The 12,011-nt window shown below is 47.1% G+C and overlaps 1 protein-coding gene across 7 annotated transcripts in view; it reads right to left on the minus strand.

The window, feature by feature from the left end:
- Positions 1-12,011, minus strand: part of DAPK1 (death associated protein kinase 1) — a 212,519-nt gene that overhangs the window by 67,417 nt on the left and 133,091 nt on the right. The gene's annotated exons all lie outside the window — the stretch shown is intronic.

Below are 12,011 nucleotides of genomic sequence, written 5' to 3' on the forward strand. Positions count from 1 at the left end.
GGAGAAAAAAATTAATGCATCTTTCAGACATCTTAATTAAACATGTTAAGAGATGAAGTCTTAACTCACTGATTAAAAAAAAAACTACAATCCAACTTTGTATAGAATTTATAGAATATATCCTCCTAGCCCAATCAGAGACATCTGGAAAGTTCAAAATCTCTATGAATCAATTTTTTTTTAAACCCAAATCACAATAGATGGCCTGACAAGGATTTTTTGTTTGTATGCTTTGTATTTGTATATATGTAAATACTTCTACATTTACAAAAATCACATTTAGTAATGAATTTAACAAACACCTTAACAAATAAGAATAAACATACACAAAGCTGAAATGCCCATGGTTGTTGGGGATTTGATGAATCTGTCTCCCTGGCCAGACTGTAAATCCCTGGAAGGCAGCGGTCAGCTCCCGCCTGCTGGCCCACTGCGTGCGGTCTCCCGATCCTTGCACGGGGCCAGCCACGCAGCAAGAATGAAAAAACTTTTAATTAAGTGGGTGAATGAACAAACTCCCCTAAAAAATCCATGGTACTGATTAATGGCAAATAACAGGGAACTTTTTTTTTTTTTTTCTGGTATGCGGGCCTCTCACTGTTGTGGCCTCTCCCGTTGCGGAGCACAGGCTCCGGACGCACAGGCTCAGCGGCCATGGCTCACGGGCTTAGTTGCTCTGCGGCACGTGGGATCTTCCAGGACCAGGGCACGAACCCGTGTCTCCTGCATCGGCAGGCGGATTCTCAACCACTGCGCCACCAGGGAAGCCCAACAGGGAACTTTTAATAAGATTTTTTATAAGTTAATCTTTATCGAGTTTAACCACATGTTCACAACATAATAATTAACTGCAATTATGCACATAACCACATGTGCATTCTTTCTTTCAGCAAGACAGCTGCATAAACATACCTACCACGTCTACGTCCAGAATAAGAAAACTGGTGCTCCTGAGATTAAATTATAATGACAAAAAAGCTATTTTCGGAAAAGAAAAGTTTCAGAGCCTGCACCTTCGCCCTCCAAGTGGGTGTATTTCTTAGCCTGGCTCAGGATCCCCTGGCACCAGAATTGCTTGGGGTGTTTTAAATATGCGGATTCTGGGCCTCACTTCCAACCTGCTGCACGAGTTTCCAAGAGTGGAGACCAGGAAGGCAGCATTTTAAACAAACACCCCAGATGATTCTTAGCACACTAAAAACTGACGATCAGTTTTCAAAGTCTTAATTGCATCCTCCCGCTGCAAGGCCTCCCTCTGATATTTAACTTCAGGATGTTTATCCGGAGGGGACGGTGAAGTGACTCCTCCACCCCCACCCCCCCGGACCCGAGAGCGTTTCTGCCACAGAGCCTGAGCCTTGCCTGGGGGGCAGAGGCCTGCAGCTGATGCAGCAACGCCCCTCCACCAACGCACTGTCCCAGCCTCACCGCCCTCGGCCTTGCACCCCTGCACTGGCTCCCTGCCCAACTCCGTGGAGCCCTTTGCATCTCACATTTTGTCTTCTCTATTCCTCTTAAAACCAACAAAACAGGGAGAGGGAATCCTTCAACTCTAGGGAACAAAAAGGAGGAAAAAATGGGAAGCTGTGAACCAACTAACGCTGACAAAAGACGCTCTATCATCCGTTTGCTTCTTTGCTCTCTGGCCCACGCGGCCATTCCTTAGGTAAACTGTGGCATCAGGGCCGTACGGTGGGGAGATGGTCCAGAGCTAGCACATCCAATGCAAACCTTAATCCTGCGGCCAGAAGGTTACTCCTTCTTGCTGAGCCTCATTTTCTTATCAAATGGGAATCATAGGACCCACTCCTCTGAGGGTTTTGAGGACTAATGATAATAAATATACGTAAAGCCCGTGGCAGGCAGGTCTAGCTTTAGGCTGAGGCCCAGTAAGTGGAACTGGTACTGTTATAAAGGAAGAATCCACGCCACCTGCCTAAGGGCGGGCTCCATCATGAAAGTCCCCTTCCTGCCCTGCTTCTCCCCTCTCCCTTTCAAGTCCATTGGTCTGGCTTAACCACTGTACTCCCCGGTCAGGGGAGCATTACAGATGCTCCTGTAAATATGGTGTCGGCCTTTCCTCTCTTTGCCTCCCTTTCAGCGGCTTCCCCACTCCCCCTTGCTCACACAGACTGCTTGTGCCTTTAAAACATTGATAAGTTTCCTGACAATAAGAAAGGGCTGGGGTTTGGTTGCTAGGAGTTGGGGCGAATCTTCCAGTGTCCACACAGCTGGGCATGATGCGGAGGCCTGAGTCCTTCCCAGGAACCCCACGGCTGCCCCGGCCAGGCCTTTCCTCCCCTTCCTTCTCTGGCTGGCTTTCCTCCCTCTCGCCCAACCTGAGCTTCCCTCCGGCCAGTGACAAGGAGCCTATTTCATCCTCTTGAGACCCGGCGGAGGGTGAGGAGACCCCGGTTCAAATCCTGCCCAGTTACCCAATCTCGCCACACCTGGGATCCCTTTTTGTGAAATAAGAGACACCCCCTAGAGTTGTTCTGATGTTCCAGGATATGTCGAGTGCCTCGGCAATCAATCAGCGCTGCTGTCTTTCTTCTTGCCTTGCTTCAAATCGTAACCCCCGCTGCCCCGACCATGGCAGCCATGGTGTGCTGGGCCATACTTAACAACTGGCTCTCTGGGGTTGGGGTGGGGCAAAGCCCATCCCCGAGGTGTAATATTCCCACCATGGTCATTTCAAGCCACCCTCGTGATGATGGCGACGATGTGGAGGTGGGAAGGTTGTGCTCAAACAGCTCCGAGACCTGGCCCACTGAGGCACTGGGGATTTTCCAGAGATGGTGCAACAGCACTTCCCGCCCCCTGCTCTGTGCTGTGATCTTGCTTCTGGGGCTCCATCCCCTTGAACCTGGATGGGCCCCATCATAGCTTTGACCAATAAGACACAGCAGAGTGATGCTGTGCCATCTCCGGTGTGCTTTTTCATGGGCCCAGGGCTTCCACATCCTGCCTCTTGAGTCCCTCCTGTAAGAAGTGTGATGAACCCGAAACCACACCGTGGCATGGAGAAACCCCAGAAGATGAGATGCCCCATAAAGAGAGAAAGAGGCAAAGGAGCACTGAGTGAGGAGGGAATCTTGGCAGTGAACCTTGCAGCCCAGATGAGGCCACAGAGGTCAGACTGTCCATCTGAGCCGTTCCAGAATTCCTGACCCACAAAATGCAACGGTCATTTTAATCCACTGTGGTGGACACCATGAGCACTGCCCACATTCCCCTTGAGGAAGGACCTGCTGTCCCCAGTGCTGGGTGTGGAAGCAGCACAGCCCTCAGCCCTCATCCAGCAGGGCTCACCTCTGCTGCAGAGCCACTGCCCAAGGTCTTGTCCTCTCCCTGGAAGCCCACAGCCAATGGCTACTGTGGAAACATAAAGCTGAGGTCGACTCACTTCTAGAAATGGCAAGATATTAAATATTTTAGGCTTCGTGGGCCATCCAGCTTCTGTCACAACTACTCAGCTCTACCCAAGCAGCGTGAAAGCAGCCTTAGATCATACGTAAATGGAGAGGTGGAACTGTGTTCCAGTAAAACTTCATTTACAAAGACAGGTGGCCACCTGATTTGTAAGACATGCCAGTTTGTGCACCTCTGATATAAAAGCCAGGTCATCTCAGCCTAATTTGGGGCAACTCTCAAGGGTCATTCTGGCTCCAGGACTCTGTTGGATCAGCTGGGGCTGTCACTGAGCTGCAAGGCAGCATGACTTTCTCTGCCCACTCCTACTCTTTCCTCTCCCTTGGAAGACTTGATTCTAAGAGTAGTTCTTTTTTTTTTTTTTTTTTTTTTGCGGTACGCGGGCCTCTCACTGTTGTGGCCTCTCCTGTTGCGGAGCACAGGCTCCAGACGCGCAGGCTCAGCAGCCATGTCTCAAGGGCCCAGCCGCTCCGCGGCATGTGGGATCTTCCCAGACCGGGGCACGAACCCATGTCCCCTGCATCGCCAGGAGGACTCTCAACCACTGTGCCACCAGGGAAGCCCCCTAAGAGTAGTTCTTAAGGAACATCCTGCATGCTCTTCTCCAGCTCAGAGTCTGCTTCCCAGAGAACCCACCCTGCACCCCACTAAATTTGGGGGTAGTTTGTTATGCAGCAATAGCTGACAGGAACACTCACCATCTTGACTGGGTCTGTTTACTCAGTTCAGCCAAAGATCAGGTTTGCCGTTCTACAGGCTGGCCACCTTGTGCCCTATTCAGTCTTCCTGTCCCGAGTAACTTAACTCCAACAGTGCTTCCTGACAAGAGAAGTGAGAACTGGGAACAACCCTAGAGCCTCTGGAGTAAGGGACCAGACTGCAAAGTGGCAGTGCCTGATCACAACTGAGGGGAAGGAGGCAGGCGTCACCTCTGATTTTCTCCATCTACCCTGCTCGCAGGCCCTGTGCAAATCCCATGCTGTTCACGATGAGGTCCACACCATCGTTTGTGCGATGAGCTTGTGCTGGGAGCCAAATCATTCAGCTAGACATCAGGAGGGTTAGGACACCCCCCGTCTCACTGGGCCTGGAACCATCACCGGTTTCCTGATGCCCTGAAGGTCTTATCTACATTCTCATTCTCCTTCACGCCAAAATGGGAAGGCAGATGCTTTAGCTGCTTACAAAATCTTTAGTGATTAATCAAAGTAATTGAAACTAAGTGATTTCAGCAAAGGTTGGGGAGCATGATAAGGATCCTTTGTTAATTTACCCCCGTTTGTCCCCCAAACTCAGAAGGCAGACAGTGACTTGAATATTTTTTTACATGGGAACTTTCACATACATGCTTAGAATCAGAACTCAAATGCTTACAATGCAGCTGCCACACAGCAGAATACTGTTAACAAGAAGATCAGTCAAAACCCTAGTATCTTCACTCTTTGTTCCAAATTTTACATTTTGCTCAAGAGAAGGCAGATTGATGGAGGGAGAGATGAGCAATTTGTTCAGCAAATTTAGAAAGCTCGTTTCACCTCCTTTATTAGGTCTTTCAGTCAGTGTTTTAAATTATAGCATCATCATGGAAATTGTGTGGAACGCATGCTAATAAGCGTTGGCTGTTTTCATCAAGAGCTCTGGAAAATATGAATTCTCCCTCTCCTCCCCATGCCTTTCCTTACCACCAAGGCCTCCCCTAAAAGCTAGCTGTATCAGAATGTCATTAGGACACATTACAGCTTTAAAGATAAGGTAGGCTTCCAGAGTGACATAAGAGAAATTATTATAGGATTCCAATTTCTAAATTAAAACACTATTCTGGGTCCCCGACTCTTGCTAGGAATGTCCAAGATATAACAGGACTTGATTCTGGACTAGATCTGGTCATAATCTAAACTGCAGGGGACTTTTGGTTATAAGCTGATGAGACTTTTCAAGGAAAACGCTGTGATTCTACAGCATTGAGCTGGATTTCCCTCTTGGTGTCTCAGAGCAAGTACGTGTGGTTGTTGAATTGGGGGCCAAGGCTACAATTCAGGAACCGAGTATGCTCTGCCAGGGCACACCATCGGGGTCCCAGCCAGCTATGATGCAGAGCCCTGGGAGGGGCGTGGCAAGAGGGCTGGATGGGCCTCAGCACACAGGTCCCCAACTCTAGCTCTGGTCTCAGGTTGTGAGTAGATGGAAGGAAAGTATGGAGGTCATGTCCTTTCTCTGGACCTCAACTTTGCTATCTGTACAATGACAGGGTTGAACTGGTAAGTGACTCTCTAACCTTAGTGTACATAACAAGAATTGGGGGGGATTTGGCAAAAATCAACTGGCTAGAACCCACTTCCTAAGGTTCTGACTCAGCAGGTGGGGCCCCAGAATCTGCATTTGAACAAGTCCCTCAGGTGGTCCTGATGCTGATGGACCACACTTGGAGAAGCCGATCTCTCATGTCCCTTCCAGTTCTGATAATATAAGATTCTATGAGCCAGTGTGTGAATGTAGCAGAGCTATGCTCCCGTCACACTTACCTTTTCCTCCTGGGTGCACAGCTAATCTGCACTTCCCAGCTCCCTTGAGTCAGGGACTAGTTCTAGCCAGTGCAACGTGGACCAGAATGATGTGTGCCACTTTCAGACCCAGCCCATGAAACATCTCACATGATCTTCCACTCTCTCTCTCCCCTTTCTCTTTGGCTACTTGAACACAGATGACCCAGCAGAGGACCCCAAAGAGGACCGGGGACAGCAAAGACATTAGGTAGAAGGAACATGGATCCCTGAGTCAATGCTTGTAGGAGAGCCACCCAACCTGTAACATCCACATTGGACTTTGTGTGAGTGAGAAATAAATACTATTAGGTTAAATCATTGAGATTTTGTGGTTATAGTCTGTCTTCTCTAAATATAAAACTACTTAGTCAGAAGTAAAAATTCAATCCATTTTTAAAATTAAAATTAAAATAAAACAACAAATGCAAAGCACAGAGTTCACTAACTGTCCAAGACATCTACTGCTGTGTAACAAATCTCCCCGGAACTTAGCGGCTGTAAATATGGCAATTATTTTGTGATCTCTTAAAGCTTCTATGGATCAGGAATCCAGGAAGGCTTGGACTGGGCAGCTCTGGCTCAGGGTCTGTCATGGGGGTGCAATAAGATAGTGGCTGAAGCTGAAACCATAGGGTTGCTGGAGCATCTAGGGGCTGTCTAGGTATCTCTCTCCATGTAGTCTTTGTCTCCATGTGGTCTCTCCATTTGGGGTAGTACGGGCTTCCTCACAGCATGGAGGACTCAAGACAAGTGGACTATTTACATGGCAGCTCAGGGCTCCAGGGCAAGTGTTCTAGGAAACAGGGTGGAAGCTGCCAGTCATAGAACATCAAAAGGGAGTCACAGCCCATCCAGGTTCCAGGGGAGGGGATTTAGAATTCATCTCTTTTTAAAAAAATTTTATTTTTTTAAAATTTATTTTATTTTTGGCCGCGTTGTGTCTTTGTTGCTGTGCACGGGCATTCTCTAGTTGCGGCAAGCGGGGGCTACTCTTCACTGCGGTGTGCGGGCTTCTCATTGTGGTGGCTTCTCTTGTTGCAGAGTACCGGCTCTAGGCGCACGGGCTTCCGTAGTTGTGGCACGTGGGCTCTAGAGCACAGGCTCAGTAGTTGTGGTGCACGGGCTTAGTTGCTCTACAGCATGTGGGATCTTCCTGGACCAGGAATTGAACCCGTGTCCCCTGCATTGGCAGGTGGATTCTTAACCACTGTGCCACCAGGGAAGCCCTAGAATTCATCTCTTGATGGGGGAATTTCAAGGGTCTAGACAGACATGTAGGACAGGGGATGATCTTGCAGCCATCTTTGGAAAATATAATGTCATGCTGACTATAACAGATGAACAGAAATTCTCAATCTTATTTATCCTACATGTGTATTTTATAAGGGTTAGGTACAGGTAGCTGTATTAGTTTACTAGGGCTACACGAACAAACTGTACGGCTTCAAATAACAAATCTATGGTCTCACAGTTCTGGAAGCTAGAAGTTTGAAATCAAGGTGTCAACAGTGCCTTGCTCCCTCTGAAGCCTGTAGGGGATCTTCCTTGATTCTTCCTAGCTTTTAGTGGTTTGCCAGCAACCTTGGGCTTTCCTTGGTTGTTGATGCATCACTCAAATCCTATACCTGCACATGGACTTCCTTCTCTCTGTGTCTCTTCACATCACCTTCCCTCTGTGCATGTCTGTGTTTATGGCTAAATTTTACCCTTTATATAAGGACACCAGTCAGGTTGGATTAGGGCCCACCCTAGTGTCCTCATTTTAACCTGATTACATCTGCTAAGGCCTGATTTTCAAATAAGGTCACATTCTGAGGTACTGGGGGTTAGAGCTTCACCATATCTTCTTTTTTGGGAGTGGGGTGGGGCACAATTCAAACCATAACAGGTAGTAATTGCTCACAGGCTGCAAAAAAAGTATTACATACGGGATGTCTAAAGCAACTCAGGAAAAGGAGAGAATGCAACAGAGAGAGAGGATAATTAGAATCTACTGATGTTTTTTGTTAGTCTTGCTTTCAGATTCTCCTGTGAAGGAAGGGTTCATTCATGCACTATTATAAAAACTTTTAAATTCAGGTCAGAAAATGTGGGAGAAAAATGTATATCTGATCCCATCCTGAAGTAAGTTCCCCAACACTTTGAGATGCTTCTTCTTTGAAACCTAACTCTCCTGGTGGACCGTGCTGTGAAGGTGTGAGGCGAAGTACCCAACCACTTCTTGGCTCTGCCTCTAAATAAGCCCCAAATTAAAACCCAATGCTCCACTGTCATCACCAAGTGTTGAACACTTTCTTGTTAATCTAGGGGAAGTCCTGAAGGGTTTTCACATTCTCACCTCTCACAGTCTTAATTTCCTGGGTTACTGAGGACTTTGAGGAATGCAAAACTGAAGCTGGAGAATCCAAAGGAAAGGTGTAATATGACACCTTCCTTTTTGCATCTGTGAAATAGGTGTGAATTTAAGGTGAAAGTAGACTATGAGTCTGCGCATACCATTCTTTGATTATATACTGTTGCCTCAAATCATATAAATAATATCAAAGGAGTCCCTAACCTTCATGCCTCCTCTTGAATGAGAGCAAGCTGTATCTGCAAACACATTTTCCGTCTGTTTTCACTTCAAATTTAAGCAACAACTTAAAAGGAGTTCTGGAGATTCTCAAGGAAAAGAATGCCTGGCACTCAAAATTCATGGGGGAAGTGATCTCTCATTTCACTCTGGGAGGTTGTGCAAAAAGCAGGGAGGAGACTTCTGAAGACTTCTAGAATGAAATCCCTAAAGGAAGAATATGGCTCAGGTTAAGAAGCATTGGAGGCAGGCATTCTGGGTTTCAGTTTGGACTCTGGGACCTCAGATAGGTTAAGTTACTTTCTGAGGCACAGTTCCTTTGCTTGTAGAGTAGGAATAGTAACACCTACTCTTCATTATTACCTCTGGGGATGAATGGGGATAATATGATGTAGGATGAGTGTGTCTGCCACATGGTCAGTGGGTCAATATTCCATGCAGCCATCCTGGGCCTTCACTCCTCTTAACCACAGGCATCTGGGCGAGGAAAACCCTCGAAGCTACTCTCTGTGTATCTCTTGTCCAGCTGCCATCGTACGGTGTGCGCTTCTGATGTGTCTGTCATGCTAACGGTACAATGAGACCACACACTCGCCTATGGTTAAACAGAAGCGTTTTCCTGAAATGGGTGGACATTCCTGGGGCCAAAAATCTGGGGAAGAGGCGGGCTCCTAGACATGAAATAGATAAGTTGGAAGGGTGCCTTGGCCCAGTTTCCTTGGGTCTAGACATAGAGGAGTCTAGATGTGCCTGAGAGCAGCCGGGGGGTGCAGGGATGAGAGCCCTGAGGGGGAATGTGGGAGGGGCAGGCAGAAGGCAGTGCTGGTAACCTCAACCCAATAGGGTCCATCTAATGTGACTCTGGTGTCCTCGCTCCTGGCCAGCCTCAATCTTGCAACAGGAAATTAAGGACAAAAGCTTTTCCTTGCTTAGGCAAAAGTGTTAAGAGAACATTGAGGCCTGGATGGAAGTGAGAGAGAGAGAGTCCTCAAGGGAAGTTCAAGCTCACGGGCCAAAGTGAGCACCACGCACACACCCCTCCCCAGGTGGTCCCCGCATGGCCAACCCGGTAGATGTGGGCTTAGCCAGGGAGATGGCACATTCCCTCACAGAAGCCCTTCCACGTGGGGAGGACCGAACTTTAATTTGGTCTCTTGAAAATATTATACAGGAAATATATAAATATATTCTCCTTAAGAAAAATTAAAGCATCCATACATAAAACTAAGTTTCCTTCTATCTCCCCTTCTCCCCAGTCCTGGCCCTCTCCCTCCCTCCACACTCCACAAAAGTACAGATGGTGCCCATTTGACTTATGATTTTCCAACTTCCTGATGGTGCAAAAGCCATAAGCATTTGGGAGAAACTGTATATCGAAATTTGAATTTTGATCTCTTCCTGGGGCTAGTGATACATGGTACACTCCTCTCCCGTGATGCTGGGCAGCAGCAGCCATGCGATCACGAGGGGAAACGACCAATACTCTGTAAGGTACCATATTGCCAGCATTTATTTGTATTGTATTTTGTTTCAAATCCCACCATGTCTACAAAACGTCCATCTGTGTCTCCTGCTTCTGGTGAGAAGAAGAGGAAGGTAATTACTCTTGAGCTTAAACTCAAGACAACTGCCCAACTGTAGGCTGATGAAAGTGTTCTGAGCATGTTTAGGGGAGGCCAGGCTAAGCTACAGCGCTCGGGAGGTTGGGTGTATTAAATGCATTTCCAACTTATAATGGGTTTATCAGGACATAACCCCATCATCAGTCAAGGAGCACCTGTGTACACGATTATGGTATACAGGCCCCTGGAACTTTCTATGGATGTTCTACAGACTACACAGCATTCTTTCACCTACATTTTAAGAACATAAATGGTACTCGACTGCCTGAGCTGTTCTAGAATTTGCTATCTCACCTCAGCAATACCCGTTGGTACAGAGCTCCTGTGTCCTCTTTTCCACTGCTGCCTGGAGCTCATAGGGATATCTAGATCAGAGTATACTTAGCTATTCCCCGACTGAGGGGCTTTATGCTGTTTCCAATTTTTCACTACCGCAAACTACAAGGCGGATGATCTTTTTGTGTCCCTGCCTCCTCTGAAAATGTGAGGTTTTTTTCTGGGCCCGATTTGGAATTTCGGGGTCAGCGGTTATTTTGTGGACATGATGGGATTTGAAACATAAAACACAATATGCAATAAATGCTGGCAACGCGGTACCCTGTAGAGTGTCTGTCCTTTCCCTTCGTGTGGCTGACTGGGAGCTGCCCAGCATCCTGGGAGAGGAGTGTACCATGTATCACTAGCCCTGGGAAAAGATCAAAATTCAAACTTTGAAGTATGGTTTCTACTGAGTGCTTATTGCTTTGGCACCATCATAAAGTTGGAAAATCATTAAGTTGAATTCAGACCATCTTTACTTTTGGGGAGGTGGGGGAGGGAGGGAGGGAGAGGGCCAAGATTGGGGAGGAGGGGAGATAGAAGGAACTTTAGTTTTGTATATGGATCTTTTAACTTACGTTCTTCCAGCTGCAGTCAATGAATGGTGCTCTGATCACAGCCTCACTTGCTTGGTATTATTACTTTGGGCCAATTTGATGGATGAAATAAATGAATCCCACTATTATCCCATTATTTTCCTGCTTAGTAGTGAGACTGATGTTCTTTCATATTGAAAGGCTAATCATCTTTCTACATTTATCAGCCTTTCGTATTTGAGTAGGTATACACTGTATGTCCACACCCTCTGCCCATTTTTCTATTGGACTGTCTTTGTTTTTAATTTTAATTGATTGATGGGTGTTTTTTACATCCTTTTGACACTAGGCCTGGATCTCTTAAGATTCCACATGTCTTCTTCCAATCTGTCATTTACATTTTACCTTTGTTTAAAGTGATGTTTTCTTAAACGGAAGTTCTCATCTTGCATGCAGTCCAACTTATCACTCTTTGTAGAAATCAAGATTTTCTAAACCAAATGTGAGGCGGGAATCGGCAGGTGGAGTTTAGCAGCTGTGCAATCCAGGGCACTGTACGTAACCTTTCTGCGCTTGCAGATGCTAACGACGGTTGCCCAGTGAGGCAGATGGCATGTCAAAGGTTTCCCAGCACTACTGTTCCTCCCTGCACACCTGCAGCCCTCCGCATTGGGAGCTACTTGAGTGCAGCATTATATAGCATCGATCCCCTGAACCCATCACAATGGTAAACTGGAACTCCTGCAGCCGATCATGGTGGATCTCTTCCCAACTCCACCTTTCGTGACATCATGTCAGAACTGAAAATTGACCACAGTGGGATTTGTACCAAAGAAACAGACAAACATTACACATCAGGGTTTTTCTTCCCTGGAGAGCCGGTCGTTCCACATTTACCAGCACACCACTGACAGCAGCATCCTAGGCACAGCCCTCTGCATGCACGGCTTTCAGCTGAGAGCTGCTGCTCCTGCACGTGGACAGCTCT

This window comes from Kogia breviceps, chromosome 8, assembly GCF_026419965.1.
Source record: "Kogia breviceps isolate mKogBre1 chromosome 8, mKogBre1 haplotype 1, whole genome shotgun sequence".
Taxonomy (NCBI): Eukaryota; Metazoa; Chordata; class Mammalia; order Artiodactyla; family Physeteridae; genus Kogia; species Kogia breviceps.